Here is a 22,693-nt window from a genome sequence, read left to right as displayed (position 1 = left end):
GAGCCATAACTGGCTCACATGCAGTGTTGTATTTGGAGGCCTCGTGAGCCTCATAGGACTCACAGATAAAGCGTTTCAACTATGGGTTTAAAAGTGGTTGCTCCAGTGAACACTCTCGTGTTTGTAGAACTCAATATTTTTGTAGGTGGTAGCCATGGTGATTCCTAATTGGGACCATCAGATACATACTTAACAATGGCTCAGCTATAGTAGCCTCTTGTTAGTTTTGCTGATTTGTCATGTATGCTAGTTGAGGTTACATTTGTGTATTTGATTAGTTTCCTAGTTTGTTATTATGGCCAAAAGAAGACAAATTTTGAAGAACTTGAACAGCTAGTGAATGAGGCTATGCAAGATAGCTTATCAAGTAGTGAAAGTGATATTTTTGATAAAACAGACTACAAGCCTGATAATGAACATTGTGTTAGAGACCATACAAAGCAACAGAAGTTTATTGAAAGTGATGACAAAGAGAGTAACTTTGAGGAATTGAATATCTGTGATAAGACTGATCCAGGTAATACTTTCCTTATCAGGTCTAGCACCTCACAAGATATATTAGGCCCACAAGACCCTTCCTGCTCTACAGACCATAACTATTTAAAACATCTGTTGTTGCAAAATGATGATATAATTCCAAAATGATGCCGATGAAACACCAGACGGGAATATTACCAATGTCACTGATCTAACATGGGCAGTTGCTACTGAGGAGCCAAAGATTTTTCCTTTGTGTTTTCCCCCTGCTTATCAAATGATGTTTTGGATGTGTTGAGCAATTGTTCACTAGAAGAAGTGTGTTTTCATTTAATTGATAATGTGTTTGAGTTTCTTGTGGCTGAAACAAATTGATATACAAAACAAAAAATTGATTCTCAACATCTGTCACAATTCCAGGCAAACGAAATGGAAATAAACAAATATAGCAGAGATGAAATGTTTCCGTGGCATTATAATGTGGATAAAAATGCCAAATTTAGCTTGCTGTTGGAGCAAGTCGATGCTTTACTCTAACATGATTAGCTCCGTTATGTCATTGGTTTGAAATACTCCTCAGATTATTTCATGCTTCTAATAATGAAACTAGACTTGAAGAGGATAGACTCCACAAACTCCAACCTCTCTTAGACCTGATAGTACCAAAATTCAAGGACATGATTTGTCCTTAAGAGGAAATTTGTATTGATGAGACTATCATCCCATTTAGAGGACAACTGTCATTTTGGCAAAACCCAACAAAAGGCATAGGTATGGGGTAAAAGTCTTCAAACTTTGCCTACCATCTGGCTATACATGGAACCTCAGTCTATACAGGTAAGGAAGCAACTACAGGTGTTTGTGTTCCACAAAAAGTAGTTATGGAATTATTTGACCACTTGCTGCACAATGGGAGGACACTGTATTGTGACAATTGGTACAGTACAGTACAGTACAGTACTGAAAATCTCATTCTGGATATTCACAATGCTGTGTCGAAGAAGTAGAATATTCTAAGATCTTTATTCATGAACATTGTCACACCAAGTAAAAAAATTGTAAATATTATATGTAGCTAAAGTAATCAAATAAACTAAGCGTTTGAATCATTCCTTGAAAAATGATCTTTTTATACCTATTGTGGTTTTAAATCACGAGCCACTTGTGGCTCATGTGACCAAAGCTTATGATTGTGTTAAAATATTGCTGTTGGGCCATGTGAGCCATATAAGGCTAACACCCATTATCAGTCCAGATCAGTCACAAATTGACATTTTATCAAGTAACTTAATTCTACATGTTCAAAAAAAGACATCTGATGCAAGAAATCAATTTGGCTTCAGAAGTAATATTCATTATTTCAATGTGGCATAGCAATACATTGCCCAAATTTTATCATGGTAGTCTATGTGTTAGGAAATATAAATTGGCATGTTTTGGAATGGAGATTAAAGCCACAAAATTACCTTTCATGTTTGTATGGTCTCACGCATGAGAAGACTGTTCGTATGTCTTTCTAGTGGCATAATAGAAGTGCAGAATGGTAATCTGAAGGAGCAAAAATCAAATCTGTATGCTTCCTTCCACCCCCCCCCCCCCTCCCCCCGCATCGTTTCAACAAATGGTTGACTAGAAAGAAAAACACAGTGAAATTTCAGACAATGTTTACCCAGATTATGAAACTGAGTGAGAGAGTGGCAAAGTAGCTGAACTTTCAGCATATTGGCTTCACTGTAATTCAGATATTTTTCTTCAAGTGGCTGAAGTTGCAAAAGATATGGTGCTTTATATCAGAGTAAACATCCAACCAAATTAAGCAATTTTTGGAGAGCCAGTCTTAAAAGAACAGAACATGAAACCTTTACCAGTTCAGTATATGAACTGATATAAATTTCCAAAGGCAAAGGTCCCGAGTTAGAGTCTCGGTCTGGCACACAGTTTTAATCTGCCAGGAAGTTTGACATAAATTTGTACAGCTACACCTAAAAGTTATTATTCCTATGTGTTTAGAAGCAGTGAGAACATTTTCCCAGTAAATTAATGACAGAATACTTTGACTAACAGTGAACAAGTAAGGATGTAACGAGAACTGCCATTAAATCTCTTGTGAATGGGCAGTATTATCAAATTAGTAGCACAATGTTAGAGGATCATCTACTTGTCAAAAAATATTAACTTTAATACACAGTCTATTGTGCCGGCCGAAGTGGCCATGCGGTTCTGGGGCTGCAGACTGGAACCACGAGACCGCTACGGTCGCAGGTTCGAATCCTGCCTCGGGCATGGATTGTGTGATGTCCTTAGGTTAGTTAGGTTTAACTAGTTCTAAGTTCTAGGGGACTAATGACCTCAGCAGTTGAGTCCCATAGTGCTCAGAGCCAGCCACAGTCTATTGTGGTTTTCTGAACATAAATTATGCTCACAACTCAAAGCTTTACAGAGGAGTTTGGGCTCAGATGTTCACATCTTGAGTAACGAGGCTAATGCAATTAATGGGTATTTAGTTTAGTATAGTTTGTTAAACACAGACCAAACATGATGAAAATACAAAAACAGTTAAATGCAAGCTTCGCTGTATCTTCCTGTCATTGGTCTACTTAAGCAAAATGTTGTTCCACAATGCGCTATTATACACTCACAAATCACACAGTCACATGTGGCAAATTACTACACTTTCCATTCCCATGAGTAAAATGCTTATGTATGATCCAGTGCAATGTCAGTGCTGTGAAATGCAGTTTCAATAATCCTTCTATGGCAATAGTCTCGTGTTTCTTGATAGGGTTTATAAAATTATTCCAGTGTTTCTAATACTGTTCATGTCCTGGGTGTAATTCTGGGACACCATATATTGTGTGCATGTGCCTGTGATTATTTACAAAAAATTAATAACAAACTATCCCAAAAGCAAACACAAGGAGAAGATGAGCATGATGATGAGATGAGCTGCAGTCATGTAATGGACCACCATGGTAACAGCAGTATGGAGCACAGAGTGGAAAAAGTCAGGAGAGGCCTTTGAACAATATTGGGACACTAAAACAACAAATTAACCATACAAATAAATGAATACACCACTTGCTGTCATTTATCATGCCCTGAGTTAAACATTAACTATTGACCTCCAGTTAACTGTAATATGCTCATGCTGATTGTGGATGGATGACTGTAACCGAGGTGTTGTCAAAGGGGTTTGTGACGTATATGAGACCAAGTGAGGTGGCACAGTGGTTAGCACACTGGACTCGCATTCGGGAAGACAATGGTTCAAACCCATGTCCAGCCATCCTTATTTAGGTTCTGTGACTTCCTTAAACTGCTTCAGGCAAATGGTGGGATGGTTCCATTCAAATGGCATGGCCAACTTACTTCCCTAACACAATGGGACCAATGACATCGTTGTTTGGTCCCCTCCCCCAAATCAACCAATTTATGTCAGATACAGCATACTGATTTACCTCTCGTGTCGTCTGATGATGTCATTTAAAACAAATTTTCTTTGACCACAACACCTGTCCTCCCACGTGAGTCTAGTTGCAGCTGCATGAGCTTCGGTAAACACACACAGTATGGAGGTAAATTGACTTGCCACACATCTCATAACTGGCACATTTATGCAAGTTCAGGAATCCTGTATCCACACAACAATGAATAAGTGGCAGTAACATTTATTGTTAGCTATATCAGTTTACCTCAAGGATGACTATGCACATAGAAGATGCCTGTTTGTTGGGAACTGTGAATTAAATATCATCCCATGTTATGGTTGGAAATTCAGAATGCCAAATGGGCTGCTTCTGGAGTTGAGTTCCTCACCCAGTAAATGCATGGTATTCAGGGCAAATCAAAAACCACCTTCGGTATATAACATATATATCTGGTGTAGATATTTCTGATACACATGATTCTTTTTTCTTTTCTTTAAGTATTTGGCATTGGACACATACCTCTTACAATGATTCATTCTCAAAATTGTCATTCAACAGTTAGACCAAACAGCAATTCACTGTATTTTATCTTCTTCATTATTACTCATGAAGTACATAAAAAGACAGCATGAACACTACAAAATCTATTTACCTTGTACCGTACCAAATTCGAACTGGCAACCTCACTCTTTTTGCCTTAGTACCATTTGCAACAGGAGTTTGGCCAGACAGACTTTTTCTCTTTATCAAAATGATATACTATAACCACTAACTACTCGCATTCTGCAACTTTTCAATTCAGCTGTCAATTATTTGTTCAAATTCAACAAAGTTCACAAAATTTTATTCAGGGACACACACAAGCATGCATAAATATACACAAAGTTAAACTTAAGCCACAATTTCTACCGATTTGAGGACTAAGAGTGTGTGAAGTGTATGTGAAAAATTCCTACTTCTATTATACGAGTTGACTTACGCAACTGATCTTCTTTAGATAGCCGGCTTCTGGAATCTCTATAAACTTCTCCGAAGAATGATGCTAGTTACAGGAACCGTAAAGACTCTCTCTCTACTTGCAAAATAATTAGGTACTCGAAGAATACTTTTCAACAACTATCGGTATATTTGAGCTTCGTAAAGAACAAAATTCACACTTCGCACATAAACATTAGACTTCTTGTAAGTCACTTGTGCCGTTTCACATTAGAAACAGATTTACAATCATTTAGCAAAGAGTTGGTTTAACAACCATAACTCTACTACAAACAAATCGTAAAATACATCTTGCCTCCAGCAAGTCCAAGATAAGAGTTTTTTTTCCAGACTTCAGAATCTCAATTGTTCTTGTTATTTATAACAATGGTCACTGATAAGATTAGCACAGAATATCCTAGGAGTTCCACAGTTCTTCCATATACTTTCACTAGAACTTCCATGGATCGCCCAACAAGTACTTGCTGGTGCCATTTGTCCACCACATTTACCTTCTTCTCACGACCGATTTCACACCTGCACACACAAACATGTTATGTGCAGTAGCTAGGATTCTGGCATCCCACTCTCCCATCCAAAATATCGTGTGTTCGAGACAGTAGAAGGCTGAGTGGTTCTAGAATTTACACATAAATTCTCGAAACACTAAAAATTGTCCACCTCATGGATGGAATTCAAATTCACAACCTCTGAAAAAGCATCATTAACACAGCTGTTCCCATTTCAGTACCCAAACTTGTTTTGGAGAAGTTTCTCCATTTTACTTGTGTTCATTTATTTGCCATTAAATGACATAACAACAATTTATGCATTATAATACATAAGTTTCTGTGGCTATAGTATTTATACTAACAAAAGTACTACAGAAATATAACAGGAAAAATAATTAATGTAAAGGGATAGATGAAAAATCTACTCACCAAGCGGCAGCAGGAGAACATACACACGCAAAAAGGTTTAACTTTTACAAGCTTTTGGAGCCAGTGGCTCCTTCTTCGGGCAGAAGAGTTGAAGGAGAGGCATACAGTTCAGAAAAGTCAGCCAGAACCCCAGGTCAGGGGAGACTTTCAGGACGGGAACAGGATGAGAAGGAAAGACTGATTGTGGAGGTCTGTGCCAGATGAGATTTGAAAACCTGAGAGCTTAAAGATGGAAGACAGGATAATATACAAGACAGAGATTACTATTAAAACACATGTAACAGTGGTGGGAGAGGGGACAGCGAAAAATAGAAAGATCAGGAAATGACAGATGTAGAAACTAAAACTACTGTGAAGAAATACCCAGATAGAAGGAATTAATGTAAATTCTGGCCGGAAGGTGGTGAGAAACAAGGACATGTTGTAGTGCATACCCTGCAACAGAATATTGTGTGTTGCTGGTATAGGCCCTCTGCCTATGCCCATTCATCCTGAGTGATAATTGGATAGTAGTCATGCCAATGTAAAAGGCCATACAGTGTCTAAATAATAGCTGCTGTCTGATGTGTCATTTCATATGTTGCTCTCCATTTGATAGTATACGATTTTGCCAGTTACAGAGCTGGAAAAGGTCGTGGTAGGAGGGTGCATACGACAAGTCTTGCAGCAGGGACAGTCACAGTGGTAGGAGCCATAGGGTAGGGAGATGGTTGCAGAAGGAGCATAGGGTCTGACAAGGATATTGTGGAGAGTGGAAGGATGACAAAAAGATATTCTAGGTGTGATGGGAAAAATTTCAGACAGAATGGATCTCATTTCAACATATGATTTTAGGAAGTAATGGCCTAGTCAAAGTAGCTGAGTAATACATTCAAGGCCAGGAAAAAAAAGTAGTATCACTTGTTAGTGTTCACATGGCTGTTTGGTATTTGCAGCACACCTGCAGTTGTCACCTTCCAGTATCTCATCTACAATTAACAAGTATTTAACAGTGTTTTGTTATGTAATTTGCCATATTTTGACCCTAATATGGAATTATATGTAGTGCTACTGTCATTATATTAGGTTGTGTAGTAAACAAACATTCATATTTTACTCTTTGACTAGAACGTTTTTAAGTTACAGTATGAGTTTTTGAGAACTATGTTGAAGTGTGTGCTGATTGTGAATAGGCTTTGTGAAATGATGGGGGGGGGGGGGGGGGGGGACTATGTATGTAAATGTGTGTACTTTTTGTACGTCATACTTTCACGCTTCTACAGGGTGGCTGAGTAGAACTACTGACCAATCAGTTTCATTGTTTGTGTGATGTTCATCCTATGTGTTCTGGGCAGCAGTTTTGAATGTTAAAGCAACCATTGGTCTTTGGGTGTGTGTGTGTGTGTGTGTGTGTGTGTGTGTGTGTGTGTGTGTGTTGTCTGATAGTTTTTTTATACCTCAGAACAGGGTTCTGCAGCATATTGCTGTACATTCATTCATTCATTACTTCTTTTCCTTTCACTTGGCTTTTTGTGTATGGTAATTTTCTTCTATTATAAGTTTTTGTGGAAGGCTATTGCTGCATTAAAGAATTTTTATACCTGTGTTTGTCTGTGTTTCCTGTCCATGAGATGATCAGCAAATGTGTTATGACTGCAGTTACTCTTAACTGCCCTTCTGTGTTCAGTAACTTTACCTTCACGCTTTCTACAGGCTTGAGCTACATAAGCTTATGGACAGACTTAAAGTGGCAAGATGTTTTGAGTATGTCATCCTTCAGTCTGTCACTCCTTTCGATGGCAATATATTTGCCTACTCCCCAGGTGCAAGCATAAGAGTGGCAAGCAGAAATTATATTGTGGCCATTCAGTCACAGTGGCTCTTTGGGAGCATTGAGTTTGAGACTGAGTTGTCGATCTTACTGAAGAAGGCAAGTTTTCACTTAAAGATGCGGGTAAGAGGTATGGTGTGTCTCTTACCGGCATCTCTAAGTGAAAATTGAATGGTGGAGGAATTACGCTGAAAGAAGGGCTACCACCAGCATTCCTGGCTAAGGCAGGAAGACAATGACAATGGATGCATCCACCAGGAGAACAGAGAGCTTGTGGGTAAGAGCCAACATCTTCTCTTCCTAAATGCGAAGTAGTTGCAGTGAGAGACCAGCTTCCCCAGTACTAGAGACACAATCGAAGGCTGAGTGTAGCTGGAATGAATACTCGAAGATCCACTGTGAAACAGGAACTTGATGAGGAAAATATTTTATACCAGCCACCATTTGTGGAGCTTCACCTGAATAAGATGTGAGAAAACATAATTTTCAGTGATAAGGAGATGTTTTCCATGCGCAAAGATGGTCAAAGAGCAGATTAAGGCCGTGATATACAAGTCATTGGGAAGAACATGTGGCAGCAACAAGAAAAAGGGACAGCTATCAGTTTCTTGCTGTAGTTGAATTTCTGCAAGAGGAGCAGGAGTGCTTCACACAACTGAGGGAACTTCTGAAAGCAAACAGTACATTTACACATGAAGAATGTCATGCTCCTAAAGCGTGAAAGCTACAAAGTGTAGGAGAATTCACATAACAGGTAGATCATTCTGCTGTGCTTAAGTCCGTTTTCTTTCAACAGGAGTTGTCCATTATGTACATCTACATTATGAACTTGCTGCCATTGGCTGCTGATATGAATCAGATGGCGAACATGTGGGCTGAGGTAGCAGAACCACCACCAGATAACAGTTGATGCCTGTTAGAACTGCATTCTTGAAGTCTGGGAGGAAGTTGCCTCTTCTGGCAAATACATCTGACACCTCATGGAAGTATGACTGAAGTTTGGAATACTGGAGGATTCTGGACAAAATATTAGATCACTTGTTTAGCTCAGTTTTCTGTCAGGGAGAGCCAGTGAAAGACGACTTACCAATGGAAAAATATTGAATCTGAGATAATAAAATATGAGTTAGTTTTAGTTCTGCTTTGATATCTTTTTAACTTAAATAAGTTTCTTATAAAAATATTTTTTGAATATTGCATTTCTTTTTAATTTTCCCTCTGCCTACATACTAAAAAAATCAATGAATTATGAGGGACCTCCTTTAGGATGTTCTTTTTCCCTCTCTTTTCAAATTGGTCTTTCTCTTCCTCTTTATTGCCACCCCCTGTATCCTAGGCATTATGGCTAGCCAGCAATTTTTTAGTTTTAAGCAGATATGTGGAAATTGGAGTCGGAGAAGAAGCTGGTGTTGTTAATCAGAAGTGGCTCATCTTGAAAAACCGTTGAATCTTTTTTGCTTGAGCAATGGTCTAGAGCAGGGCTCCCAAAACTGTATTCCATGGAATGCCGGTGGTCTGTGGTAAGTGAAAAAGTGCTTTGTGAGAAACTGTTAATAGCATTGTGATTTTTTTCTTTGACATTTTGACAATATTAATTAATTTTGTAAATTTTATTATGTTTTCTGTGTCATCAGTTATGATTTAAAATTGAAGTAATCACTGAAGAAAAAATGTTTTCCTCATTTTTTAAAAATTTTATTAACCTTTAGAATAAAAAAGGAATTCAGTCAGAGCACCAGGATTCTGTATCCTATCAGACAAAATATTTGGGGAGCCATGGTCTAGATGAGTGGTTTTTGGCCATTTGAGTGTGGCTCTTTCACTAAATACCATGTGCAGTTGTGAACTTACAGTGCTACAACTCTTAATCATCACCAATTAAAATAGTTTTGGTTGTAATTGAGAGTGAATATGCAGATCTTCTGCTGCATAAAAAGGTATGTTAGTTGCCAAAAGGAAATTTTTTGAAACATTTCGATTTCTAAGCATAAATTAATAAGCATTTCTGCTTGAGAAGGGTGCCTCTACCCAGAATTAATGAACAATTAGTGAACCCAAAAATTTTATTTTATAGTAGGTGTTACATCTCACCTAATTCAGCTTCATTGTAAACAACAGAGGAAAGCAGTAGTTATTTCATTAAAAAACAAATTATCTCTTTTTGCTCAAGATTTTGAAACAGAAATTGCGCTTTACTTTACAAAGCTGTTGGAACACTGCCAAGAAAATAATTCTGATATTGATATTTAGTATTAAAAAAACACTTTCAATTGCGAGGGGAAGTAGTTTTTCTCAGCAGATTTCAGGAATCCAGAAACAGCAAATTGACATTAACTTTTTTTTTTTTTTTTTTAATCTTACTGCAACAGAATCAAATTTTTCTCCATTCGATAATGACGGTAACAACTTCAAAATGCAATTGCAGGATCTAAAAACCAAAGGATTGCAGATCTCAAAATTTTAATGTCTTTGTGCTGATATAGAAGCAGTACACAAAAACAAATGTGGAGTTGGATCACAGCACAAGTGGTCTGCTTTCAAAGACCGGGAGTAAGACTATACATTTATTTTCAACATGTGGAATAGCATTACCAATTCCTATAGTCAGCTGAAAAAAACTATTGCTATTCTTCCCTCATTTGAATCTACATACTCATGTGCACAACCATTTTCAGGATAACTCTTATGAAGAGTAAATTGAAAAGTTGATGAGAACCTGGAGTCAGGCGTAAGATTAAAAATGGCAACATACAAACTTGACTTGCACAAACTTTCCAAGGAGATTCAAGACCATTGTTCATATTAGTGTTTGTCAGTCACTATCATAATTTAATTTTATGATATTTACAATTTAATTTTACCAATAAAATTCATTATTCAACGTACCTTTAGTCTAATTAAGACTTAAAACTTTACTTAAAGTTTATTATGTTGGTTTTAGAGAACACTGTGAAGTGAAAGATGATGTAGTGTTGAGTACTGAGAAACATATGTTGAGATGATTTTGACATATACATATACATTGTACAGTCAGCAACAAATTTAACATACTCACATACACCTTTCCCTTTCATCCAGATAAATACAGACTCATTTACAGAAATTTTTCTTTTATTACGTGTATACAAGGATACGGAAGAGGTAGACATGTATGCGGATTTTCCAAAGACTTTATTGGCTAATTCTGCAATGTGATAGGTGCGGTAGGTGATGATGTCTCTGTCGACAAAACTTTCCAGGCCGGGAACATTGGGAACTCCAGTGCCACCACGTACAATTGCGACTGTAAGCCATCCGTTACCATGTGAAAAGGAATCATTAAGATCAATACTAAAATTAAGTGCAATGACTGTAGCAGAACTGCCGGCCGCGGTGGTCTAGCGGTTCTAGGCGCTCAGTCCGGAACCGCGCGACTGCTACGGTCGCAGGTTCGAATCCTGCCTCGGGCATGGATGTGTGTGATGTCCTTAGGTTAGTTAGGTTTAAGTAGTTCTAAGTTCTAGGGGACTGATGACCACAGATGTTAAGTCCCATAGTGCTCAGAGCCATTTTTTTTTTGTAGCAGAACTGGTATATGACACAGCTGGTTTCACAGTTAGCCTGGCCTCTGATAGGGTAGGACAAGCCTGTGACAGGACTGGAGTAGGAAGGGGTGGATTGGGCAAATCTCGCACGTGGGTCTTCCACAGGGATATAATCCCTGCGCAAGGGGTTGGGATTGGGAGTGGCATAGGTATGGACTAAGATGGGTGGGCAATGGAACATCACTTTAGGAGGGGTGGGAAGGATCTTTAGTAGGGTGTCCCTCATTTCAAGGCATGATGACAGATAATCAAAGCCCTGAAAAAGGATGTGATTCAGTTGTTCCAGTCTGGAGTGGCACGGGGTGACAAGGGGGGCATTCCTTTCTAACTGGTTCTTGGGGATGGTGGGACAATTGGGGATGTGTCCGGAAATGGCATTGGAGATGTGTTTGTGGAACGGGTCTGGGAAGATAGTGCCTGTCTGTGAAGGCCTTGGTGAGACATTCAGCATACTTCACAAGGGGGTTCTTGTCACTGCAGATATGCCTTTCCCAGGTGGCCAGACTGTATGGGAGAGCTTTTTGGTGCAGAATGAATGATAGTTGTTGAAATGAAGGAACTGTTGGTGGTTGGTAGATTCAATGTGGACAGATGTGTGAATGGAGTCATCAGAGAGGAGGAGGTCAATGTCCAGGTAAGTGGGATGCTGGGTTGATGAGGACCAGGTGAGGCATATGGGAGAGAAGGTGTTGAGATTGTGAAGGAATAAGGAGAGCATGACTTGGCCCTGAGTGCAAATAATGAAGATATCATTGATAAACCTGAACCAGACAAGGGATTTGGTGTTTTTGGAGGCTATGGAGGTCTCCTCTAGATGGCCCATAAACAGATTGGCATAGAGAGTGCCATGTGGGCGCCTATGGCAGTACCACAAATTTGTTTGGGAGTGTGTGGGGAAGTGGCAATTTCTCTACTCCAGTCCTGTCACAGGCTTGTCCCACACTATCAGAGGCCAGGCTAACCGTGACAGCAGCTTTGTCATATACCAGTTCTGCTACAGTCATTGCACAGCTTTTTATATTGGTATGGCTACTAACTACGTAGCTGTCTACCAGGATGAATGGCCACTGCCAAACTGTGGCCAAGAGCAAAGTAAACCACCTGTGGTACAACATGCAGCTGAATGTAATATGCTTGATTTCAATGGCTGTTTCACCAACAAGGATTAGTAGTTGTGGATTAGGATAAAGTTAGTAATGTGTATGAGGAATGAGGTAGTGGGCTTGGAGTCCGAACAACATTGGGAAAACGGCAACACCATGGGCATGGTGGCTGCCAACAGAATGTTTTCACAATCAGAGGAAAAAACTGATGATTGAAATTTCATGAGAAGATCCTGTCGCAACGAAAATCGCCTTTAATGATTGCCACTCCAATTCACGTATCATGTCTGTGGCACTATCTCCCCTATTTTGTGATAATATAAAATGAACTGCCCTTCTTTGTACTTTTTTGATGCCATCCGTCAGTCCCACCTGAGGTGGATCCCACACCGCACAGCAATACTCCAGAAAATGGTAGACAAGCATGGTGTAAGCAATCTCTTTAGTAGACCTGTTGCACCTTCTAAGTGTTCTGCCAATGAATCACAGTCTTTGGTTTGCTCTACCCACAACATTATCTATGTGATCATTCCAGTTTAGGTTATTTGTTACTGTAATCCCTAAGTATTCAGTTGAATTTACAGCCTTCAGATTTGTGTGACTTATCGCAAAATCGAAATTTAGCGAATTTCTTTTGGTACTCGTGTGAATAACTTTACACTATTCTTTCTTCAGGGCCAGTTGCCACTTTTTGCGCCATACAGATATCTTATCTAAATCATTTTGCAATTTGTTTTGGTCATCTGATGACTTTACAAGGTGGTAAATGACAGCATCATCAGCAAACAATCTCAGATGGCTACTGAGATTGTCTCCTGTGTCGTTAATATAGACCAGGAACAATAGAGGGACTATAACACTTCCTTGGGGAACGCTGGATATTACGTCTGTTTTACTTGATGACTTTCCATCTATTACTATGAACTGTGACCTTTCTGACAGGAAATCATGAATCCAGTCGCACAACTGAGGCAATATTTCATAGGCACACAGTTTGGTTAGAAGACACTTGTGAGGAACGGTGTCAATAGCCTTCTGGAAATCTAAAAATATGGAATCAATTTGACATCCCCTGTCGATAGCACTTATTACTTCATGAGTATAAAGAGCTAGCTGTGTTTCACAAGAACGATATTTTCTGAATCTGTGCTGACTATGTGTTAATAAATTGTTTTCTTTGAGGTACTTCATAATGTTCGAATACAGTATATGTTCCAAAATGCTACTGCAAATTGATGTTAGTGATATGGGCCTGTAATTCAGCGGATTACTCCTACTTCCCTTATGGGTAGTGGTGTGACTTGAGCCATTTTCCAGTCTTTAGGTACAGATCTTTCTGTGAGCGAGCAGTTGTATATAATTGCTAAATATGGAGCTATTGTATCAGCATACTCTGAGAGGAACCTGACTGGTATACAGCCTGGACCAGAGGCCTTGGCTTTATTATGTGACTGAAGCTGCTTTGTTACACCAAGGATATCTACTTTTATGTTTCTCATCTTGGCAGTTGTTCTTGATTGGAATCCAGGAATATTTACTTTGTCTTCTTTGGTGAAGGATTTTCAGAAAACTGTGTTTAATAACTCTGCTTTAGTGGCACTGTCATCAGTGACCTCACCGTTGTTATCGGGCAGTGAAGGTATTGACTGCGTCTTACCACTGGTGTGCTTTATATATGGCCAGAATCTCTTTGGGTTTTCTGCCAGATTACAAGACAGAATTTCGTTGTGGAAATTATTAAATGAATCTCACATTGAATTACGCGCTATATTTTGATCTTTTGCAAAACTTTGCCAGTCTTGGGGATTTTGCGTTCTTTAGATGTTGGTGTATGGGGAAGTGGTGTCAACAATGAAGAGTAGGGATCCAGGAGGTAAAGGTGTGAAGTCAGTGAAGGCAGTGGTTGCTATCTTTGATGTTCAAGACTAGATTTTGGGCAGTTGGTTTTGCTTTATGAGAGCTTATATAGTGAGTTTTAAAAAAATTTGCTCTCAAAATAAATTTCAATAGTTGTATTGTTGATAGTGGTTTAGAGACTTCTTCTTTTTCTATATTTTTCATGACACAGTGTTCTAGTCGGGAGTTAAGGGGAGACTTGTAGTGATGTATGTTTCCAGTTCAGTGATAGGAATTTAGGACTTACCATAATTCAGCCAGTTTCTGTAGAGTTGACACAGATGAAATGGAGTACAAACATCTAAAAAATGAGATTAACAGGTATGGCGCAGGTGCAGTGCCAAATGACTAAGTAGGAATGGCTAGAGGAGAAATATAAAGATTTAGAAGCATATGTGGCTAAGGGAAAGATAGATGCTGCCTGCAGGAAAATGAAAGAGACTTTGAAGAAAATCACTGAACTATTAGTTTAATAAGTCACAGTTGCAAAATACTAACATGAATGCAAAATACTAACATGAACTCTTTACATAAGAATGGAAAAATTGGTAGAAAGCAACCACAGGAAAGGTCAGTTTGGATTCCAGAGAAATGTAGGAACATGCAAGGCAATACTGACCCTATGACTTCTATAGAAGATAAGTTAAGGAAAGGCAAACCTACATTTCTAGCATTTGTAGACTTAGAGAAAGCTTTTGACAATGTTGACTGGAATACTCTCTTTTAAATTCTGAAGATGGCAGGAGTCAAATACAGGGAGCAAAAGGCTATTTACAATTTGTACAGAAACCAGATGGCAGTTATAAGAGTCGAGAGGTGTGAAAGAGAAGCAGTGGTTGGGAAGGGAGTGAGACAGGATTGTAGCCTATCCCTGATGTTATTCAATCTGTATATTTAGCAACCAGTAAAGGAAACAAAAGAAAAATTTGGGGTAGGAACTGAAATCCATGGAGAAGAAATAAAAACTTTGAGGTTTGCCAACGACCTTGTAATTCTATCAATTAGCAAAGGACTTGGAAGAGCAATTGAATGGAATCGACAGTGTCTTGAAAGGAGCATATAAGATACACCAGTAAACATCATCAAAAACAAAATGAGGATAATGGAATGTAGTCATATTAAATCAGGTGATGCTGAAAGAATTAGATTACTACTTAAAGTAGTAGATGAGTTTTGTTATTTGGGCAGCAAAATAACTGATGGTAGTCGAAGTAGAGAGGATATAAAATGTAGACTTTCAATGGCAAGAAAGCTGTTTCTGAAGAAAAGAAATTTGTTAACATTGATGTAAGTGTCAGGATGTTGTTTCTGAAAGTATCTGTATGGAGTGTAGCCATGTATGGAAGTGAAGCATGGAGAATAAATAGTTTAGACAAGAAGACAATAGAAGCTTTTGAAATGTGTTGCTACAGAAGAAGGCTGAAGATTAGATGGGTAGATCATGTAACTAATGAGGTACAGAAAAGAATTGGGGAGAAAAGAAATTTGTAGCACAATACAACTAGAAGAAGGATCGGTTGGTAGGACACATTCTGGGACCTCAAGGGATCACCAATTTAGTACTGGACAGGTGTGTGTGTGTGTGTGTGTGTGTGTGTGTGTGTGTGTGTGTGTGTGTGTGTGTGTGTGTACCAAGCAGATTCAGAAGGATGCAGGTTGCACTAGTTACTCGGAGAGTAAGAGGGTTTCGCGTGGAGAGCTGCGTCAAACAAGTCTTTGGACTGAAGACAACAGCAATAGCAGCACAGCAACAATAACAACAACAACAACAGAGATGATAGTAATAAATAGATGGTAACATTTTATCCTCATTTCACAAGTCAAGGTGAGGCAGGTGACCCTTGTCTACACTTTCATTAATATTCCAGTGGTTGAGATGATATGGGTCCACTGAGAAATGTTTCCCACAATGGGAAAGTTGCCTCATGTAGAGACTGCAGACCTTACCACAATGGCACAGAGCCATACCGTGGCAGTCCTGCACCCTTGGTAGAACCCCCACTAATCTACCTTCCTGCAATTTTTTCCATGCAGATTTGCAGAACTTGGAAGGTACGTTTGGTAAAAATTAAGCATTATTGAAAAATATTACTTTAATGAGATATGCATTAGCATTATTCACACAGAAATGAGCCAGAGACTGTAAAATGAAAGCCATGAAAGAGATTGTAATATTGTAAGCCATTGTATACAGAAGAAGTTTTTGTTCCTATAAGAAATGGGGCCCACCATTGAGGATGGGCACAAAGCCATGTAATGATAGAGCAAGCATTTACACGTTTCGACTGTCCACAGCACTCAGTAGTGCTGGAAGTGGTGAAATGGAGGCTTCAAAAGAAGAGCAAATGGTATAATAGATTTCCTTGCAGTAAAAGGAGTGCGAGGAATGGAAATTCACTGAAGACTGGCAGAAGAGTACAAAATGCACAGCACGTCTGTTGCAAGGAACAACGTGTGGTATAAGTGGTTCAAGGAATGACAGATATTGTTGGCAGATGGTGCATTATCTGAAACACCACACCACATTTCTGATACCAATGTACAGCAGGTGGATGCCCTCATTGTTCACAAACTGTGAGTTATGGTGGCAGTCATTGTCCTTGGAGTCTGACTGAGTACCAAAATTGACACAGACATTCAGTGCTCTCTGTACACTTGTGCCATTCTTTGATGAATTTCCATTCCCTGCACTCCTTCCAATGTCAGGAATCACACTACCCCCCTTTGCTCTTCTGTTGAAGCCTTCATTTCTCTTTTTTCAGAGCCGTTGAGTGCAATGGACAGTCACCATGCGCACAAGCTCGCGTTGTAATCACATGGGAGTATGCCCCATTCCTTGTAGGGGCAAGTTTGGGACCTCAGTGCTACTAGGGAGACCACACCTTCTTCCGTAGGCAACAGCATGAAGATCCTTTCAGGAGTTTTCATTTTACAGCCCTCAGCTCATTTCTTTTTGAATGACCCTAACAGACAAAACTATAAAGATAACCGTACCGTAGGTGTAACGCCACTGGAGGAGTACCTATGAAGAGGCCAGACTAACCCATGTTTCCTGAAGAGGGGTAAGAGCCTTTTCAATAGTTGCAGGGGCAACAGTCTACATGACTGACTGATCGGCCTTGTAACATTAGCCAACGGGGCCTCGCTGTGCGGTTCTGTGAACAGCTGAAAGCGAGGGTAAACTGCAGACATGACTTTTCTTTCTGATGGCATGCAGCTTTACTGTATAGTTACGAGTAAATGATAATGGCATGCTCTTGGGTAAAATATTGGAGGGAAAAAATATTTCTAGGTGAGTACTCTGAATTTCACACTTAAGTGCCTGGCAGAGAGTTCATTAAAACATCTTCAAGTTATTTTGCTACCATTCCACTCTTGAACTGTGCGTGGGCAAAATGAACACTTAAATCTTTCTGTGCAAGCTCTGATTTCTTTTATTTTATTAAGATAATCATTTCTCCCTATGTAGATGGGTGCCAACAAATCATTTTCGCATTTGGAGGAGAAAGTTGCCGATTGAAATTTCATGAAAACACTGTTGCAACAAAAAATGCCTATTTTGTGATAACACAAAACAAGCTATCCTTCTCTGAACTTTTTTGTAAAAGTGTAGTGTATGTAGTCTCTTTAGCAGAGCTGTTGCATCCTCGAGGTGTTGTGCCATCCTCTGGAGGATGTCATGTTTAGGAAACACAAAACTGGCATTCTATGAGTTAGAACACAGAATGTTAGATCCCTTGATCAGGTAGCTAGGTAAGAGAACTTGAAAAGGAAGATGGATAGTTTGAAATTAGAGATTATGGGAACTAGTGAAGCACAGCAGCAGGAAGAACAAGACTCCTGGTCAGGTCATTACAAGGATACCAACACATTTGGGATAGGGTAATGCAGTGTACGGTGGAAATTACTCAGATAGTTAAAGGAGAGATGAAAATTTAATTGTGATGCATGATTGGAACTCAATAGTTGTAAAAGGAAGACAGGCAGAAATTAATCGAAGAGGAAGCCAGCTAGTAGAATTTTGCACAGAGCACAATTTAGTCATCAGTAACACTTGGTTTAAGAATCATGTAAGAAGGTTTATAAGTGGAGGGACCTGGGCCCACAGGAGATTTTAGATCGATTATATAATGCTAATATAGAGATTTAGAAACTAAATTTTAACTAAGACATTTTTACGGCTGGATGTGAACTCTGACAATAATTTATTGGTTTTGAATTGGAGACTATAACTGAAGACATTGGAAAAGGTAGGAAATTAAGGAGATGGGACCTGGATAAAGTGAAATAACCAGAGGTTGTTGAGAGTTTCAGAGGGAGCATTAGACTGAAACAGAGGAAAAGAATCCAATAAAAACGAATTGATAGCTTTACCAAACAATGGAAAATCCAGGATGAAATAATGACATTATTATAAAAAGGATAGTTGCTACTCACTATATGGTGGAGATGCTGAGTTGCAGATAGGTACAAGAAAATGTAAGCTTTTGGCCAACAAGACCTTCATTAGAAATAGACACCAGACACACACACACACACACACACACAAACACACACACACACACACATACATACACAGACACACAAGACTACAGTCTTCGGCTGTTTATGGTCATGTGTGAGTGAGTTGCATTTGTGTGTGTGTGTGTGTGTGTGTGTGTGTGTGTGTGTGGGTGGGTGGGTGGGTGGGAGGGTGGGTGGGTAGGTGGTCTCTTTCCGATGAAGGCTTTGTTGGCTGGAAGCTTACTTTCTGACAGACTTACCATCAGCTCATAAGAGCTGTGACCTCTCTGATAAGAAATCACGAATCCAGTCTCATAATTGATATGATATTCCATAAGCATACAATTTTCTTACAAACTGCTTGTGAAGTACAGTGTCAAAAGTCATGTGGAAATCTATAAATACAGAATCAATTTGAAATCCTCTGTCAATAGCATTCAACACTTCGTGTGATTAAAGATCGAGCTGTGATTCTCAAGAACAATGCTTTCTACATCCTTGTTGACTGTGTCATTGGTCCATTCTCTTCAAGGTAATTCATAATGTTTGAACACAAGATATGTTCCAAAATCCTGCTGCATATCAATGTACTGATATAGGTCTCTAATTTATTGATTTACACCTATTGCCTTTCTTGAATGTTGACCGTCAAATTTCATACTGTGTCACTCGTTTAAGCAATGTTCTGCTACGGTCGACTTTTCCGGCTGTTGTAGTCTCGTATGATGGTGATGTTCCATGCACCTGTCATGAACTGTGTGAATTGAATGGCCAATGTAAATCTTCCCTTATGGACACAGAAGTTTGTATATACCAGGCTTCCTAAGCCCCAAATCATCTTTCACAGAGCCAAGTAGTGCCCTAATCTTGGAAGGTGGATGAAACACACTCTTGATATTAAAACTCCTTAATATTTTTCCAATCTTAAATGAGACACTGTCAGCCTAAGGTATAAAGGCCACCGCTCTATGCCTCTCTTGGTGCACCTCCAGTGATGGTCCAAACTCCATAGCCTGATGAATCTGCTTCTCAGAGTATGCATTTTCCTTAAAATGACACAAGTTCTTGGGTTAGATTTCCCGTGCCAGAAATGGTGTATGCTCTGCGTACAAGGGTCCTAAGGGCGTCACTGTGTTCATAGCATGCAGGTACCAATCAATGTGCACTACGTCCCAGAGTCCCATCTGCTTTTCCTAAACCATAATGTCCAAGAGTGGAAGCATCCCATCACTTTCAACCTCCATGATAAATTCAGTGCTGGGATGGAGACAGTTGAAGTGGTGCAAAAATCTGTTGAGAGCACAACGTCCACATGGCCAGACAAAAAAAGGTATCATCTACATACTTCCAGAGGCACATTGGTTGCAAAGCCAAAGTCCTCAGTCGCATATCCCAGAAGCCCTCCATAAATAAACTGGCGACTTTGGGTGATAAAGGACTATCCATAGCCACTCCATCATTCTCTTCAAAAATTGGCCATTAAATGAAAAATACAAGGATGTCAGCATGTGATGAAAAAGCTTCACCAACTCTCCATGCAGTTTTTTACTAATCAAACTGAGGGATTCTTCCAGAGGGTGTAAGATTGGTAATTTTCGCCTCACAAATATTAGTATATGCTCAATAGTAAATGCCTGATGGCCTGAAATTATCAAACAATTGTAATGTAAAAGAAATGAACTATCGCACAGCAGCGACAGAATCTATTATTCTTTATCTTTTCTGTTCCTGTGCGGTGGCTGTAAATCTCTATATAAACATATTGATTAATGATATAAAAATAATTCTGTTGTTTCAAGACAAATGAGGCTTTGAGTGCTTCACCTTTTACTATTTCTATTCCAAGAAAGATGGACGCAAACTTGCTTCATTTTGCAATCTGTATTTTGTAATTTGTGGAAAATATTCTGTAAATGTGCTAATTGTCTTCTCAATCAGTGATCATATATGTTTATGTAATTAATTATGCGCAGGCACCACCAAGAGGACATTAATCTCAAATATTTCCAGTTATGTGCAAAGCTTTTGTTAATACACATCAGCTGTTGTAACTGTAATATAAAAAGGTACCTAGCATTAAAATCATATGTTATATATAGAGAGTGCTTATTTAGATAAATTATCCTTAAGTATCTCCATCTCCTCATTACTTGAATGTTAATCATTTTGTATCAGTTTATCTCCAGAAATTACGATCATGCTGATGGACCGAATGCAGCATTGAGGCAGGAGGAACATTATCATTTTCCTATCATTTCTGAATCAATCCTTTTTAATTGTGTAGTGTTGTTTTTCTTTTAAAGTCAGTAAATCATTTGGTCCCTTAGAGTTGATCTGGGTATGACTGCATCACTGTAATGAAAATGCATGGAAATGATAATATTGCTTCCTACCAATTTCATATAAATTAATCCGCTGCCCTAAGTCCAAAGAATGTCAGGTATTTAAAAAATATTTATCAGGTGAAGAGGGTGTACATATAATATTAGTAAGTTGCACTAATTTAACATTGTTTACATTGGACCTCACCAGTACGTAGAATGACAGAAACATGTTGGATTAGAAGCTAATGTACTATCATAATTTACACACAATATAAATTTCAGGAACATCATATGAATGATTTTGCTATTGTAATTATGGGGTAATTAACAATTAAAGTTTTGATATTTCAAATTCATAGACACAGAAATTTTTATGTTTTAAAAAACCAGAAATTGTTTGAATCCCTAATGAAAATATGATTTTTCAGTCAGAATCAAGCATACATTTTAATTGGTGTTAGTTAATAGAACTGTAATTACAACCATATAGAAATGTAAAATTTTGCTTGTACAAAAATTAATTAGTTGTGTCTAGGCCTTTCATTCAATATAACTTATTGCTCTGTTCACCTGTAAATGATAGTATGATTTTTCTGTAAGTTAGTTAAATAATATATGCAAAACAACAAAATATATTGTTGCGACAATGAAACATGTAATTTATAGTTTTAATGCAAACAGATTGTTTCCTGTCTTTGCATGAAATTATTCACTTTCATTCTATGTCAATTTCTATGTAATTTGAGAAGAAAAACCTGTATAAATGCAAAATTAAATATGTAACAATGACAATAATTGTTTAAAGCCAAACAAAAACAGAGGTGATTTGTATGCCATCCAACTTCAGTCTTAGACCGAAAACTGTATCAACAGCATGTACCCAGACTTCGTAAGTTTTATGTATGCCACCAAACATCTAGTGTGCGAAATAAAATCTGTTGTGAACATGAAGCACTGAAACTTATTTAAACTATTACATAAATTTCATGTGATGATGCAGTAACATGAAAACAAACCTATGGCAGAATCAAGAAGCAGCACCCCGTATTACACAAGATACATATGAGACCTGTCTAAAAAGTATCTGACCTTTGGCCAGAAAAATTATTTCGCATACCTGATGGGGTTGCGACCCTAATCCTCTCCAAAGTAGGCCCCTTGTGCTTGCACACACTTAGCCCACCGATCCTTCCACCACCGGGAACACCTCTGGAAGTCTTCTTTTGGAATGGTGTTCAGCTCTGTCGTCGTATTCTGCATTACGTCTACTCTACTCTTCAAATGGGATCCTTTCGGTGGCGTTTTCAATTTTGGAAACAAGCAGAAGTTGCAAGGAGCCACATCTGGAGGGTAGGGAGGTTGGAACGGCTGTAATTTCATGTTTGGCCAAGAAATTTTAGATCAAAAGGGATGAAAACGTGGGGGCATTGTTGTGATGCAGTTGCCAGTTTTTCGCCGTCCATATGTCTGTCTTTTGTGCTGAACTGCATCACGGAGAACATCTTGATAGTACTCCTTTCTCACTGTTTATCCTTCTGGTGCATATTTGTGATGCACAATTCCACGGACATCCGCACTTTCTTCAGCCTTGGAGACTCAGGATGCTTCCACTGCGGTGACTGTCTTTTTGTTTCTGGGTCATACCCTTACAC

The sequence above is a fragment of the Schistocerca cancellata genome, chromosome 7, assembly GCF_023864275.1.
Source record: "Schistocerca cancellata isolate TAMUIC-IGC-003103 chromosome 7, iqSchCanc2.1, whole genome shotgun sequence".
In the NCBI taxonomy this organism is placed as follows: domain Eukaryota; kingdom Metazoa; phylum Arthropoda; class Insecta; order Orthoptera; family Acrididae; genus Schistocerca; species Schistocerca cancellata.
The sequence above is the reverse complement of the archived record's forward strand: the minus strand, read 5'-3'. Positions refer to the sequence as shown.